A 13181-nucleotide genomic window follows, 5' to 3' on the forward strand; every position below is an offset into this window, starting at 1 on the left:
GATCAGTGGCTGACTCAGTCTTCCACAAAGCTGTTATGGACTGACGCTAAGTGTATATTTGTAAAGAAAGAGTAGTTAACCTGTGGCTTTGGACGTAGAAGAGAGGAACTGAACTTGTAACTTATGTGGTAATCAATCGCTGCCCATGGCGTCATTTCAATTGACTTAGTAAAGTATTTAAATAGATGTTGTCCCTAACCCTTAGAAATATAAATAATAATAGTAACAATAATAATAATAAAAAAGCATTTCCTTTGTAACACCATAACTACAATGAAGAGTTCCCTGTGTAAAAATGCTAAAAAAAAAAAAAAAGTTAATCTCTACAACCAGGCTCCTACAGTATCTTCTCTTCTTTTGGAAGCCTTCTTCTAAACATTTTCAGTGTCGTATAGACTATAGGCCGACACTATACACCCGACAATACTTATTTCCCTTGACCTCTGTCTGTTCCAAGAAAAAATGGCACTTTGCCCTGTAGTTATTTAGTATCCATTGTGTTTTGCCCTTCTGTTTTTTTTGTGATCTGTGCCCCGCAATTTTTATTTTTTAACAGATGACATTAGATTTTTAAATTAAAGATAAAATATTTGTCCATCTTCCCACAAACGTCCATTTTGTTGCTAAATCATGGTCATACTTTTTCCAGTAATATAATTAATGGAGCCAAACAGTCAGGAAGCACTCCCAGGTTGTTCCGTCTTTATTCCATGACTTAACATCTTGTTCACTAGTACCAGATGTGTCAAAAGTATTCACATTCATTACTCAAGTAGAAGTATAGATACTAGGGTTTAAGGAGGCTTCTGTAGAAGTTGAAGTATCAACTCAAGCTTTTTACTCAAGTAAAAGTGTAGAAGTACTGGTTTCAAAACTACTTAAAGTATTAAAGTAAAAGTAATGTAAGAACAAAAAAATGCCATTAAAGGTGACATATCACGCTTTTTTCATCAATATATATTGGTCTAAGAGGTCCCCAAAACATGTCTTAAAAGTTTATGCTAAAAAAAACACTTTGAAATCAGATTTTGGCATGCCTGAAAAGCCCTCTCCTTCAGTCCTCCTCAGAACACTCTGTTTTCTCTCTGACCATGCCCCCTCAGGAAGTGGATGTGCCTCGGCTGTCCAGCACGTTGATCTAATGTTTACATGTTAGCTGAATATACACGGCTGCTCACAGATAGCGTTACTTCAACCCTCTGAATCTGATCCAGAATTTGACCCTGACTGAGAGGCGCCTGTAGCAGGACCTTTCTGAAGGACTGGTCACAGATTTAGTGTTTCTTGTTGTTTTATTTATCAGTATGTCAACGTGTGTCTTGGTACACAGCTACAGCTACAGCTATGAACATGTAGCTATGTGGCTATGCTAATTAGCGCTAGCACTTATCCATGACAAATAAAAATCATCTACTAGATCTTCAAATCTGCAGATGTGGGGAGTAAAACCGACCTCTGCCAGAGAGGCAGCGGGAACTTTTCTGAAGGATTGGTCACATATTCTGTGTTTCTTGCTGTTTTATTTGTCAGTATGTAGACGTGTGTCTTGGTACACAGCTACAGCTACGACATGTAGCTATGTTGCTATGCTAACTAGCGCTAGCACTTATCCATGATAAATAAAAATCATCCACTAGATCTTCAAATCTGCAGACGTGGGGAGTAAAACCGACCTCTGTGTTTATTAAGACAGCCTACAACTAGCATGCCTCCCTCCTAAGCTCCTTGTTAGCACACATTTGTGCAGGTAATGAAAAACGGAGGGGGGATTCAGTATTATTTTATACAGTCTATGGGCTGAACAAGCTCCGAGCTCTGACTCCGTAACAGACCGGATATTGTTGTTACGTAACAAAAACACGGAAGTCTGAAACGGCTCGTTTCACACACATTTACAGAAAGGTGTAGAAATCAAAACAGGGGCAGAATAGATTTTTTTCATTCTCGGGGGGTTTCTAGACATGCCAGGGACACATATTTCAGGTAGAGAACCATTAAAAAGTCCATTTTGCATGATATGTCACCTTTAAGGACAAAAGCTAAAGGCTGATTTATACTTCTGCGTCGCCCTACGCAGCAGGGGCTGACGCGGACATGAGCCCCTCATACTTCTGCGTCGGTGTGTCTGTGTCGCGCAGCAATTCTCCGCCGAAACGCCTGAGGGCAGTGCGGTCTCTCTGATAGCCGGTCGCCTGCTTCCGGTCCCGCTACGATCTCTGTTTACTTTTCCACATCGATTCAGGGCGTGTTATGTTAATCTACAGTTGATACATGTTGCTGTTTATCATACAGACATGATTACATGAAGAATAGAGAGGAGGAGATGAAATACACGGCCGATGTGTGGCCGATGTCCGGGACCCCGGAAGTGCTGTGAATGCGGGAAAGACAAAGCCGTCGAGCGGACCAATCACAGAGCTTGCGGTCCGCGTCGGCTCTACGCGTAGTTACATTTTGGAGGAGGTGCACGTCAGCTACGTGCGTAGGCCTCTGCGTAGGTACGGGAGCTACGCGGACCTACGGCGTAGGTTACGCCGTCGATTCGACGCAGAAGTATAAATCAGCCTTAAGGCTGCACCACAGGGGCCTATAGTGCACTACACCACCTCCCAAAAACACATTTTTCTAAAGGCCATAATGACTATAATGTTATATTAATATGTTAATGTTGAAATATTTGGGTTGCACTGGTTTCAGCTGCAATCATTATAATGTATTAACTAACATTAATTAACACAATAATTAATGCATTATAAGCAGTTAATTAATGTCCACTACTCAGAGTTACATAATACATTACAGCTGACAGACAGACTGACATGGGGAGACTGACAGGGATAGACAGACTGACATGGGGACACTGACAAAGATAGACAGACTGACAGGTATAGACAGACTGACATGGGGAGACTGACAGGGATAGACATAATGACATGGGGAGACTGACAGAGATAGACAGACAGACTGACATGGGGAGACTGACAAATAGACAGACTGACAAAGATAGACAGACTGACAAAGATAGACAGACTGACAGGGATAGACAGACTGACAAGGGGAGACTGACAGAGATAGACAGACTGACGGGGTCAGTGACAGACTGCCATAAAGGGAGACTGACAGATTGGGTAGATAGACAGACAGGTAGACTGACTGAGCGGGAAGACCGATTGACAGGGAGCATACACTGTGCTGCTCTGTTCATGTCCCCTCACCATATTGTCATGTTAACAAATAAGAGATGTTCTTGTTTGTTCAAAACTCTCCTCAGTGAGCGTTGAGATGTTATCTGTGATTATCTGTTTTATTCTGTTTTAAATAAAATGTGTTTAATTCTTTATGTGTTGCTTCAACTACATTTCAACTAATAGTGGTTCAGCTATGTGTTACCTAAGGGATACATGTGTTACACTTGACAATAAGGGTCCAAAAAGCATTCAGTAATGGTTAATTATGGTTAAGTAATGCTTATGAGGAAGTGAAGCATTTATAATGTGTTACCTAAGGGATACATGTGTTACACTTTACAATAAGGGCCCAGAAAGCATTCACTAATGGTTAACTAATTACATTATGTAACTTTTATTAATACTAAATAATGTGTTAATTAACTCTGAGCAGTAGACATTAATTGACTGCTTATTAATGCATTGACTATTATGTTAATTAATGTTAGGTAATACATTATAATGATTACTAGAATATTATTAAACTGTTAATTAATGCTTTATAATGCATTAACTAAGGTTAATTAAGGGACCCTTATTGTAAACTGTTACCCAAAACAAGTTATACTGAAAGTCAGATGACCAGTTAAAACTGAAGATTCACAGTATGTAGGCTCATCAATCGTCATGTATCGAAAGTTTTAATCAAACATGATATTCCGATGACAAAAAAATCATTACACAGGGTATTTAATGTATGGTTAATTGCTACTACCTGCTTTTTCTAAACCTATTGCTCATTATTTATGTAAACCTCAATACGGACAGCAGTCATGCATTATTTGTGACTTTATGTCACACAAATATGTGTAAGGTGTATCATTTTATGTTAAATCTTTTTGAGGACTATGAAAGTCAGGACACTGACTTGATGCTTATGTTTCTCAGAGCAGGGTCAGTCATGCAGCAGAGCCAGGTTGCAACAAACTTTGGATTATTGTAGGCTACCGGTTGTCTATAGTTTTCCTGTATGCATATTTTTTACCATTATAATTATCATTAGGCATCTATTAATTTATAAAGTTAACATTTGACAGGATTAAAACTAATATTTCAATCTTGCAATCTTTCAATCTTAAAAAAAAAACACATCCCCATTCAACATTTCTGGCCATTTTTGTCATTCAGTTCTATTTAGGTCAATTTATGCACTGATCCTCTGATTATTATTATTATTTATTTATTTCAGTAAGGCAGCTTCCAGAGTCCTTTGCTGGCTCTTTTGTTTTTTACTTAGCTAATTTTATATTTTTTGAGAAAAGAGAAAGCTGAGATGCGAGTTGGCCATCATTGTTACTTGGTTGCACTAATAAAGTGCTGTACATCTGTGGTTGTATTGTTCTATAATTAATTTGCCATAATATTTAAGCATGTAAGAAATTATTTCATGGATAGCCATAGACCGCACATCTTTCAATGTAGACTTCCACTGAGAGGAACATATTAGACTATTTAGGAACTAAATTAGGAACTAAATTTAGACTGTCATACCAGCTTGATCATCACTGAAAATGTCCGGGAAATGTCCTGGAAAATGATCTCTGGTAAAGAGTGGGAACCCTGCCCTGCAAGTGATCAGAGACAAACAACCAACTTCTGACATGGAAAATGTGAGATTTTAACTTTTTGACCATCTCCGGTCTTTACCGTAATGATGACGTATACTGCTAAAGCTAGACTTCTTTTCATTTAAAAGGTGATTTGTTTGTAGTATCAAGGTGCAATAATGTTATATTCTATAGATCTAATACATATACAAATATATTTCAAACAATTTAACCATTATATCAAGAATGTCAGTGTGACTAGGAGTAAAACTTGAACTTATTTGCTAAACAAATTGACCCTGAGGCCCCGACTTTAAGAGAACCTCTTTTACAAAATGTAATGTTGAAAATATTGCAATAGCAAATTGCTGCTTTTAAAGCACTTATAAATCATAACCAGTCGAACAATACTTTGTGTATTACCCATTCTGAATATTCAGTGAACCTGAGTATGAAAACTGTTTGAAAATGAAACACAATTTAGTGTTGATAGATTTGTTTCATAAAAATCCTGACTGTAACTTTTAATTGTTAAAATCAAATTTTTGAAATTGTGAATTGATGCTTTAAAACACACTGAGTATGTTTTTATCATTTTGCTATTTGTAATTAACAAAATCATCAATGAAACTTGTATCACTAGAAACAGGCCATGCAAAGTCTCTTTATTCAATATTCTTGAACATTATTGTATGTTTTATTATTATTAGTCATTTTGGTCTGACCACTTGATAAGAACAGTTCAAATAAATTATATTTTGAAACTTTTTCTAACTTTCTTCAGCTGGTACTGAGATTCAATGACGGTGGATTTTTGAAAATCTACATTAAAGCTACAAATATCTCATATAAGTAGTCTACATCTCATCTTCACTTTTAATAGTTAAAAAACAAATGATGTTTTGCAACAATATGACTTAGATTAGCTTTGAAAGGCCTTCAGTGCTTTTAAAAAGATGTCAAAAACAAGTTTGCGTGTTTTGTTGGAGTGAGATGTTTTAGATAACATCTTAGGAAAGTTAAGTTCATTGCTATTGGCGATCCAAACAAGATGAAAACCTTCATGTTTAACTTCTGAATATTGTTAATTCAAACATTTATAGAGCTCACTACATTGAATCTGTAGAATGTTAGTAATGTATCTTCACACATGAAATCTGAACATACTGGAGTAGTAGTGTTTCTGGTGAACTACTCCATGGATGGGTTTAAAGGACTAACAGGCAATCAACGTGTGAGAAAACACTCATTTTATAGATGCTCAAACTTGTGCAGGTTATTTGAGATCATTAAATCAAAGCTTTGTTCTAACAAGCGTTTTCTGTTGTAATGTGATGTTCCTCGTTAGCTTCAGGATCCCAGTCAGACCAGGAGAGCCTCTGCACGCCGTGCAGAGAGAAAGCCCCCAGCTTTCCCTCCCTGCTCATGCTGCAGGAGCGACCAGGTAAGACATAAGATGTTCCTATATTGAGAAAAAATGCAGATTTGTGTACCTTGACAGAGAATCCAGATGCGCTTGTCTACTTGAAGCTTGATCATTTCCGCTTGTTTATCTATTTTTTTGTGAAATTGTTGAGATTGTTGCTGAGGGGCGGCAGTAGCTCAGTCCATAGAGACTTGGCTTGGGAACCAAAGGGTCGCCGGTTCGAGATCCAGTATGGACGAAACTTGGCAAGTGGACTGGTGGCTGGAGAGGTGCTGGTTCACTTGCCTGGGCACTGCCAAAGTGCCCTTGAGCAAGGCACCAAACCCCCAACTGCTTGGGATGCGCTGGTTGATGGCAACATCCTCACTCTGACGTGTCTCCCTAAGTGCATGTCCACTGCATGTGTGTGCATGATTGTATGTATATACCAAAATACTGTGCGTGTAGCATGACTGAAAAATAACACGAAAAAAAACAAAAAATAGAATTTCTCCCCGGGGATTAATAAAGTACGTTTCAGTTTCAGTTTCAGAACTTTCCTCTCGTTCATCACATCCTCTCATTTGTTATAACTCTGTCCAGGATTCAAATCCCCGCCACTCAGCTCCTGAAGAAGAGGAAGCGGGCCTCTGTAGCACACCCCTCTTCTTCAGAGCATCTTGCAGAGCTAACCTGGGATCCTGCTCCTCAGCACCCCACCCATGATGCTGTTGTTTCTCCTCCGGTCCAGAAGCCTCAAATGTGTCCAGAGGTCTTCGATGTGGTCCCCAGCACCCAGCCCGCCACAGCTCCTCCAGACAACAGTCCACTGATGGTCCATGGTTATATGGTCCATGGTTATACAGTGCCAGAGTACCAGCAGATTTACCACACTGTGGTAGATGACATGCTCAGGTATGTTTGTGTCAAATTTCTGGAATCTACAAATATCTGGAATCTACATATATCTACATCCCAAACTCATTTTGTTTTTATAACTTTTTTCGTCCATACAGTCTGGATCTAGGACGACGCATAAAGCAGAAGCTGTGGGAGTGCCTGAATTGTCCTTCGTTCACTGAAATGGTAGATGAAAATGGACTTGTTAATGTTAATGTCTCATACGAGGTAGTAATTAATCCTCCTCTTTATGATGTGGATGTCTCCGGTGAACCACAGCCCGATGCTCAACCTAGAAAGCAAGTTAAGACTTAAAGTCTTTACTTTAGCTGTTGAGTTTAGACCTGTAAATATTGTAGTTTTAAGTATAAGTTAAGATAAGTAAGTGTTATACTATGAGTTAAGATAAGTGTTATAGTATGTTATAGTATGAGTTAAGATAAGTGTTGTAGTTAAAAGTTTCACAAAAAAAACTCTCAGAAAATCTCTTACAGCCAGACCAAAAATAACTTGCGAAAAAACAAAAGAAAATATCAGCTCCACCTGTACCAAACGAAAAAAAGGTGCCTACAATTCAAGTTACTAGTAAACTGGTGCTCTGGTGCACTGACTCCACCTACCACCTCTACCAGCACTCTGAATCCATTGCCTCTACCTGCATCCTCTGCCAGAACAGATCAACAGTTACCTCGACCAGCGCAAAATGAAAGACAGATGCCTCTACTGCCTTTAAATCATGTACCTGCCAGAAACCTAAAATTTTCTCCACCTGCAGGGACCTGAAAAGCCCACTGAAAGTGTGGCAAGATAGGGAGTTGCACTCCCTACCTTTAGGGGTCAGTGTGCCCTGTAGTTACTGGGCGCACGCCTATAAAGGCACCAGGTCGGCCTCTTCTTCTCCCTCTTCCTCCCTCACGGAGCCGGCAGACGTGAGATACGTCCTGTGTTGTGCCTGTGCGGCACGGAGAGTGGTGTCGGGTTTCCGAAGTAGTGTGGTGTGACGGGAGCTGAGCTGTTCTGCGGACTCTGGGTGTAAGTCCCCAGGTGGCGATGCCCTTATTTACACATCACTGCTCGCCTTGCCACAAAAGCAACAATCATTCCTCCATCTCTAACCTCTGCTGAACACAAACAACGGAGGTTGTCTCCAGCTGTAGTCTCTGCTACTCATCAGCAGCCAATGCCAAAACCTGCAACTTCAAAAAGCAAACTGCTGACTCCACTCGTCCCCTTCTTTACCTGCTGGCCTCTGCTATGAACTGCTGGTGCCTCCACTGCAGTTCATGGTAGAAAGCTGCAGCCCAACATAAGCCACCAACTCATCCAGTTGCCTCTTCCAAAAAAGACTAAGACTCTGCCTCAAACTCCAGATCAAACCAATGTCTGCAGCTGCCACGCCACCTGAAGCAACTGACAAAAATCAGCAATGTGTTGCTCCACCTCCAGCCTCTGCTTGAAACCACTGATCATCAACTCTTCCCGCTCCCTCTTTCATGAAGCAATGTCAGCCTCACAACAGCCTGAGCAATATTAAAGGTAAGTTGCCTACACCGACATCTGCAGCCTCTAACAGAAGACTTCTGCTTCCAGCTGCAACTGCTGACTCCACCTGCCACATCTGCAGGAGTAGAAATGTGTTCCAGCTTCTTCCAGTGCCTTTGACTGCAACCTGGCCAAGTGAGCTGCAGCTTGTGTTCAACACAGTGTGTCAGATAAATAAACCCGTACCTCTGTCAGCAACACATATAGAACAGCTAGTTTGTCTTCAATGCTTTCGTTTCCAGCCACTGCCTGAAACCTGCATCCACTTTTACCTTCATTCTGTATCCACAAACTACTGAAAACTACTTCAACAACATTTATCAGCACTGCCTGCATTTTGCAGCCTTTTACAGCAAGTGAGGCCACCAAGGCCACTGCGGAGCCACCAGCCTTTGACCAAAGCCTCTTCACATGTTTTTGGCTGACAGTCGAAAGAACAGGCTCAACCTGCACTCTCTTACAAACATCTGTTGCCAACGCTACAACTTGAATCTGCTCCAGCAACATATTACAGCCTTTCCTTACAGATTGTGTCTTACAGCTGTAGCCTCGCTCCACCTGCAGCCTATGCTTCTATGCATCACCACCTCCCACAGTGCAATGTGAACAACAATCACCTTCAGTGCCTTCTACACTGTCTCCACCTGACAAAAAACAGCTGCATCCCCCTGCTGTTTAAGGCCACCAACAACTGCAGCCCCTACCTCAAACTCCAACCCCTGCCAGGCCTAACCCTCTCCCTACACCTACTGCAACAAATCACAACCCACCACCTCCAACTCTGTCTGCTTCCTCTCCCATCATCTTCAGCTGCTGTCTCCAACTAAAGACTTGGCCTCATACATCTTTTGCCACCTCATTTAGCATAAGTCTCTTATAGGAACTTGTAATTGCCTTCACCTACAGATTGTGTTTATTAAAGCTGCTGTCCGTCCTTTCAACTCCATCCTCTGCCAAACACCAACTAATGTAACTTCTAACTGCAGCCAATCCATCCACCTTCAACTTCACAAACTCCTCCTGACTCATGAGCTACCTCAAACTTGAGTGCACAAGACAGCTATTTCCACAGCCTTCAACTGAAGCCATCTTCAGCCTCCTCCACTTGCAATCCATTGCTTCAACTCCAGCTTTAGCCAAAACCAGCTGAGTTCACCAGTTAGCTCCTCCAAAAGCCTAAGACTCTTCCTTAAAGTGGAGGTGCTGGGAGCGACGATCCGTTGCGCGGCTGGCCTTGCACTTTTCTATCTTTTGTTCATTTTGGCCGGGGTCTTAAGTCCCTTTTGTTTCCCTTGTTTCCGTTTTCTTGTTTCTTAAATATTTGAGGGATCAATTCTGTTAAAAAGCTCAGGGTTTAATCTTTACCTTTTTTTTATAATGCTGTGTTCTCCACTTTTTGATCCTTGGTTTCTTTGTGCCAGGTTTCTTTTGGGTGACAGTTCAAACCCTTGCCTCAACCTGCACTCTCTTACAAACACCTGTTACCACTGCTTTCAACTTAAGTCTGCTTCAGCAACTTACTAATGCCTTAACTTGCAGATTGTGGCTCAAAAATTGTAGCCTCACTTCCCCTGCAGCTTGTGCCAGAAAACATCGGACTCCGCCTCCCTCAGTGCCATGTGAACAACAGTCGCCTTCAATGCCTTCTACACCATCTCCACCAGCAAAAAAAACCAGCAGCTGACACCTTCAACTTCTTCTTCTGATGACACCTATCACCTCTTATCCTGACCTGTAAATGATGGAAACCTGCATCCACCTGCTGCGGCCAACCTAAAGCTGCCTCCTCTTGAATCCTGTGCTTCCACATCTCTGCAACAAACCAGCAGCAAAGCCTCCCATTACTTACGGCTCTTGTCTCTCTGTGTCATTGGGCAGCACGTGGTCAGGAACTTTGCTTTGCTTTTCCTCCTTACCTTTCTTTCTCCCCCCTAACAGAGTCTGGTTTTCCCCAACTTGTAGTAGATTGTAGGTTTTTATTTTGTTTTAGTTTTTTCATGTAATTTTTTTAATTTTTTAATTTATTTTAATGTACCCTCCATGGGTCGCCACCTTAACGTGGTGGAGGGGTTTGAGTGCCCCAGTGATCCTAGCAACTATGTTGTCGGGGGCATTTGTCCCTGGTAGGGTCAACCATGGCAAACAGGTGAGGGGACAGTCGAAGTGCGGCCTGAGACAACTAATGGAGAAATCCAAACATTAAACATTGTTAAATTAGCTAATGAAGGTGTTTCAATATTGTAACTGCATTACTGCAATCAGTGTTACCATCATGAAACAATGTGTTCATCTTGGATGAAGGGCTAAATGTGCACAATTTTCTTTGGTATACTTTCTGTGATGATTGTAACATGTTTTGGTTTTAGTTGGCAATTTTTTTAAGTTGGTTTCTTTTTGTGGAGTCTCTTTCACCCTCACAGAGATTGGGCGGCTCCTTTCTGCACCTTCACCACCGGCATTTAAGCCCTGCTGTGAGTATTCTCCAGTGCTAGATTATTCCCGCATCAGATAGGTATTGCAGCTGATTTCTAAAGTTCTCTCGTGACTATTTTCAAGTTTTCCAGCTCGGTGTGTTTTTTACCTGCGACTAACTCTTCTGTGTTATCCATTTTCCAGTACCTCCACGAGCCTCAGTGCTACCGCCCAATCTCTGCCACACTCTCACCAGCCTCCTCCTCAAGCTCTCACTTCTCCAGCCTTCACCCCACCTCTGATTTCCCACCTCACGCCTTGGACCTGGATCCCTTCCCTCCTGGCTCCCTTCAATAAATTCACTGAACTGCTTATCTGCCTCTGGTTGTGCTTTTGGGTCCACCTTGTGCTGCTCTTTGCAGACTTACGGTCAGATAAATGGAGAGAGTTAACTTGTTTGTACTCTATAATAACTTACTCAGGCTGTTCATTTCAAAGTGATTGTTGTTGTCCTTCTCTATAGTGCGAAGAAATCAGTGGTCATAAGAGAAGCAATCACAAGATGTGAGTGGACAGATGCAGGCCTTCTGTACTGATTTTCATTTGTGTTACCATATTATCTCCAATCATTCAGAGAAAAAAAAATCACCTGCTTAGCTGAAGCCTTCTCACACTACAGGAAGATGAGCACCCACGTTGCCTCAGCAGCATTCATTAGGAGCAGTCACTAGCAACAAGACATTCAGTTATTTTCTGATTGAATCAAAGAAGACATAAAAAGCTTTCACTCCAAACCTGATGACGACAAAACAAACACAAGAAGACACATTAAAAGTATTAAAGCTTCAACTACATTTCATCTATAGTGGTTCAGCGTATGCGTTACCTAAGAGATACATGTGTTACACTTTACAATAAGGGTCCAAAAAGCAGTCAGTAATGGTTAATTATGGTTAAGTAATGCTTATGAGGCAGTTATGCATTTATAATGTGTTACCTAAGGGATACATGTGTTACACTTTACAATAAGGGTCCAGATAGCAACAGGGAACACCAACAATTTCTATTTTAGATTAATGCGCCACTTTAAAGGTCAGTTTGGGAGGTCTTAATTCCATCTGGATTCAATTGCAAGACATTTGCACACGTGATATCTGAAATTAAAGAAAGCTCACCTCTTAATGACACTAATATAATGCAGTAGCCAACCCACATTTATTTAATGTTATTTTTCATCTCTGATATATATTAACAAGTTGTATAAAGTCTAGAGAGAAAATTATTTGAAAAGAAAAGTGATGCATAATAATTTTGTCAAATTAAAAATGTATTTCCCAAAATGTTCATTGCAGCCATTAAAGTGAAAGAATGGTTGTGTTTGTTAATGTTCCATAAAGAATTAATCAAAATCTATACCATTAGCCTTGTATTTGTGCAGCCCGATATGATCTTGTTAATCTCAGAAATGTTGGAAAAATGCAAAAATAAGTGATGTTTTTGAGCTTTGTCAGCTACATGAAAAGAGCTTGGATTTGGAATTGTCCCCAACTGTTTGAAGTCTACAGTTACATGACACTTGCATATCTCATATTCCTGTAATAAATTTAAATATGAGGCACTATCAATAAAGTTGCCAGTAGCATAACCACCCTAAATGGACATGAAAACAGTTGCCGTCTCATTGGAGATCAGGCCTAAAATAAGTTTCACACAAGGCAAACTTAATTTCATCTAGTCGCTTCATTTGATACCAAGAAAGTGACATCTCATCTAGTAAAGAAGCAGCATTACCCTGGCTAATCTTCAGGGCTGATGTATTCTATAAAACTTTTGAATGAAATGTAAAAAACACAACAACACATGTATTAAATGGTAATACTATCAAAATTCTAGAAAGTAAAGGAACTAATTTAACCTTTCAAACTTTTTCTAAATTTATGTTAACATCTTCTGTGCTTATTCTTCAAGGTTTGAACATTTCTGTGACCAACACAAATATATACTATCACTTTTAATAGCTTCTTTGCCCCAGACACTGTTATCATCATGCCATTGCCTCAAATTTTATAATGTTTATTTTTAAACATATAATAATTTAAAGTTTTTTTTCTCTATCTATGAGTATGTGTATATGTTGTGTATGCTATG

The sequence above is a fragment of the Notolabrus celidotus genome, chromosome 20, assembly GCF_009762535.1.
Source record: "Notolabrus celidotus isolate fNotCel1 chromosome 20, fNotCel1.pri, whole genome shotgun sequence".
Lineage (NCBI taxonomy): Eukaryota > Metazoa > Chordata > Actinopteri > Labriformes > Labridae > Notolabrus > Notolabrus celidotus.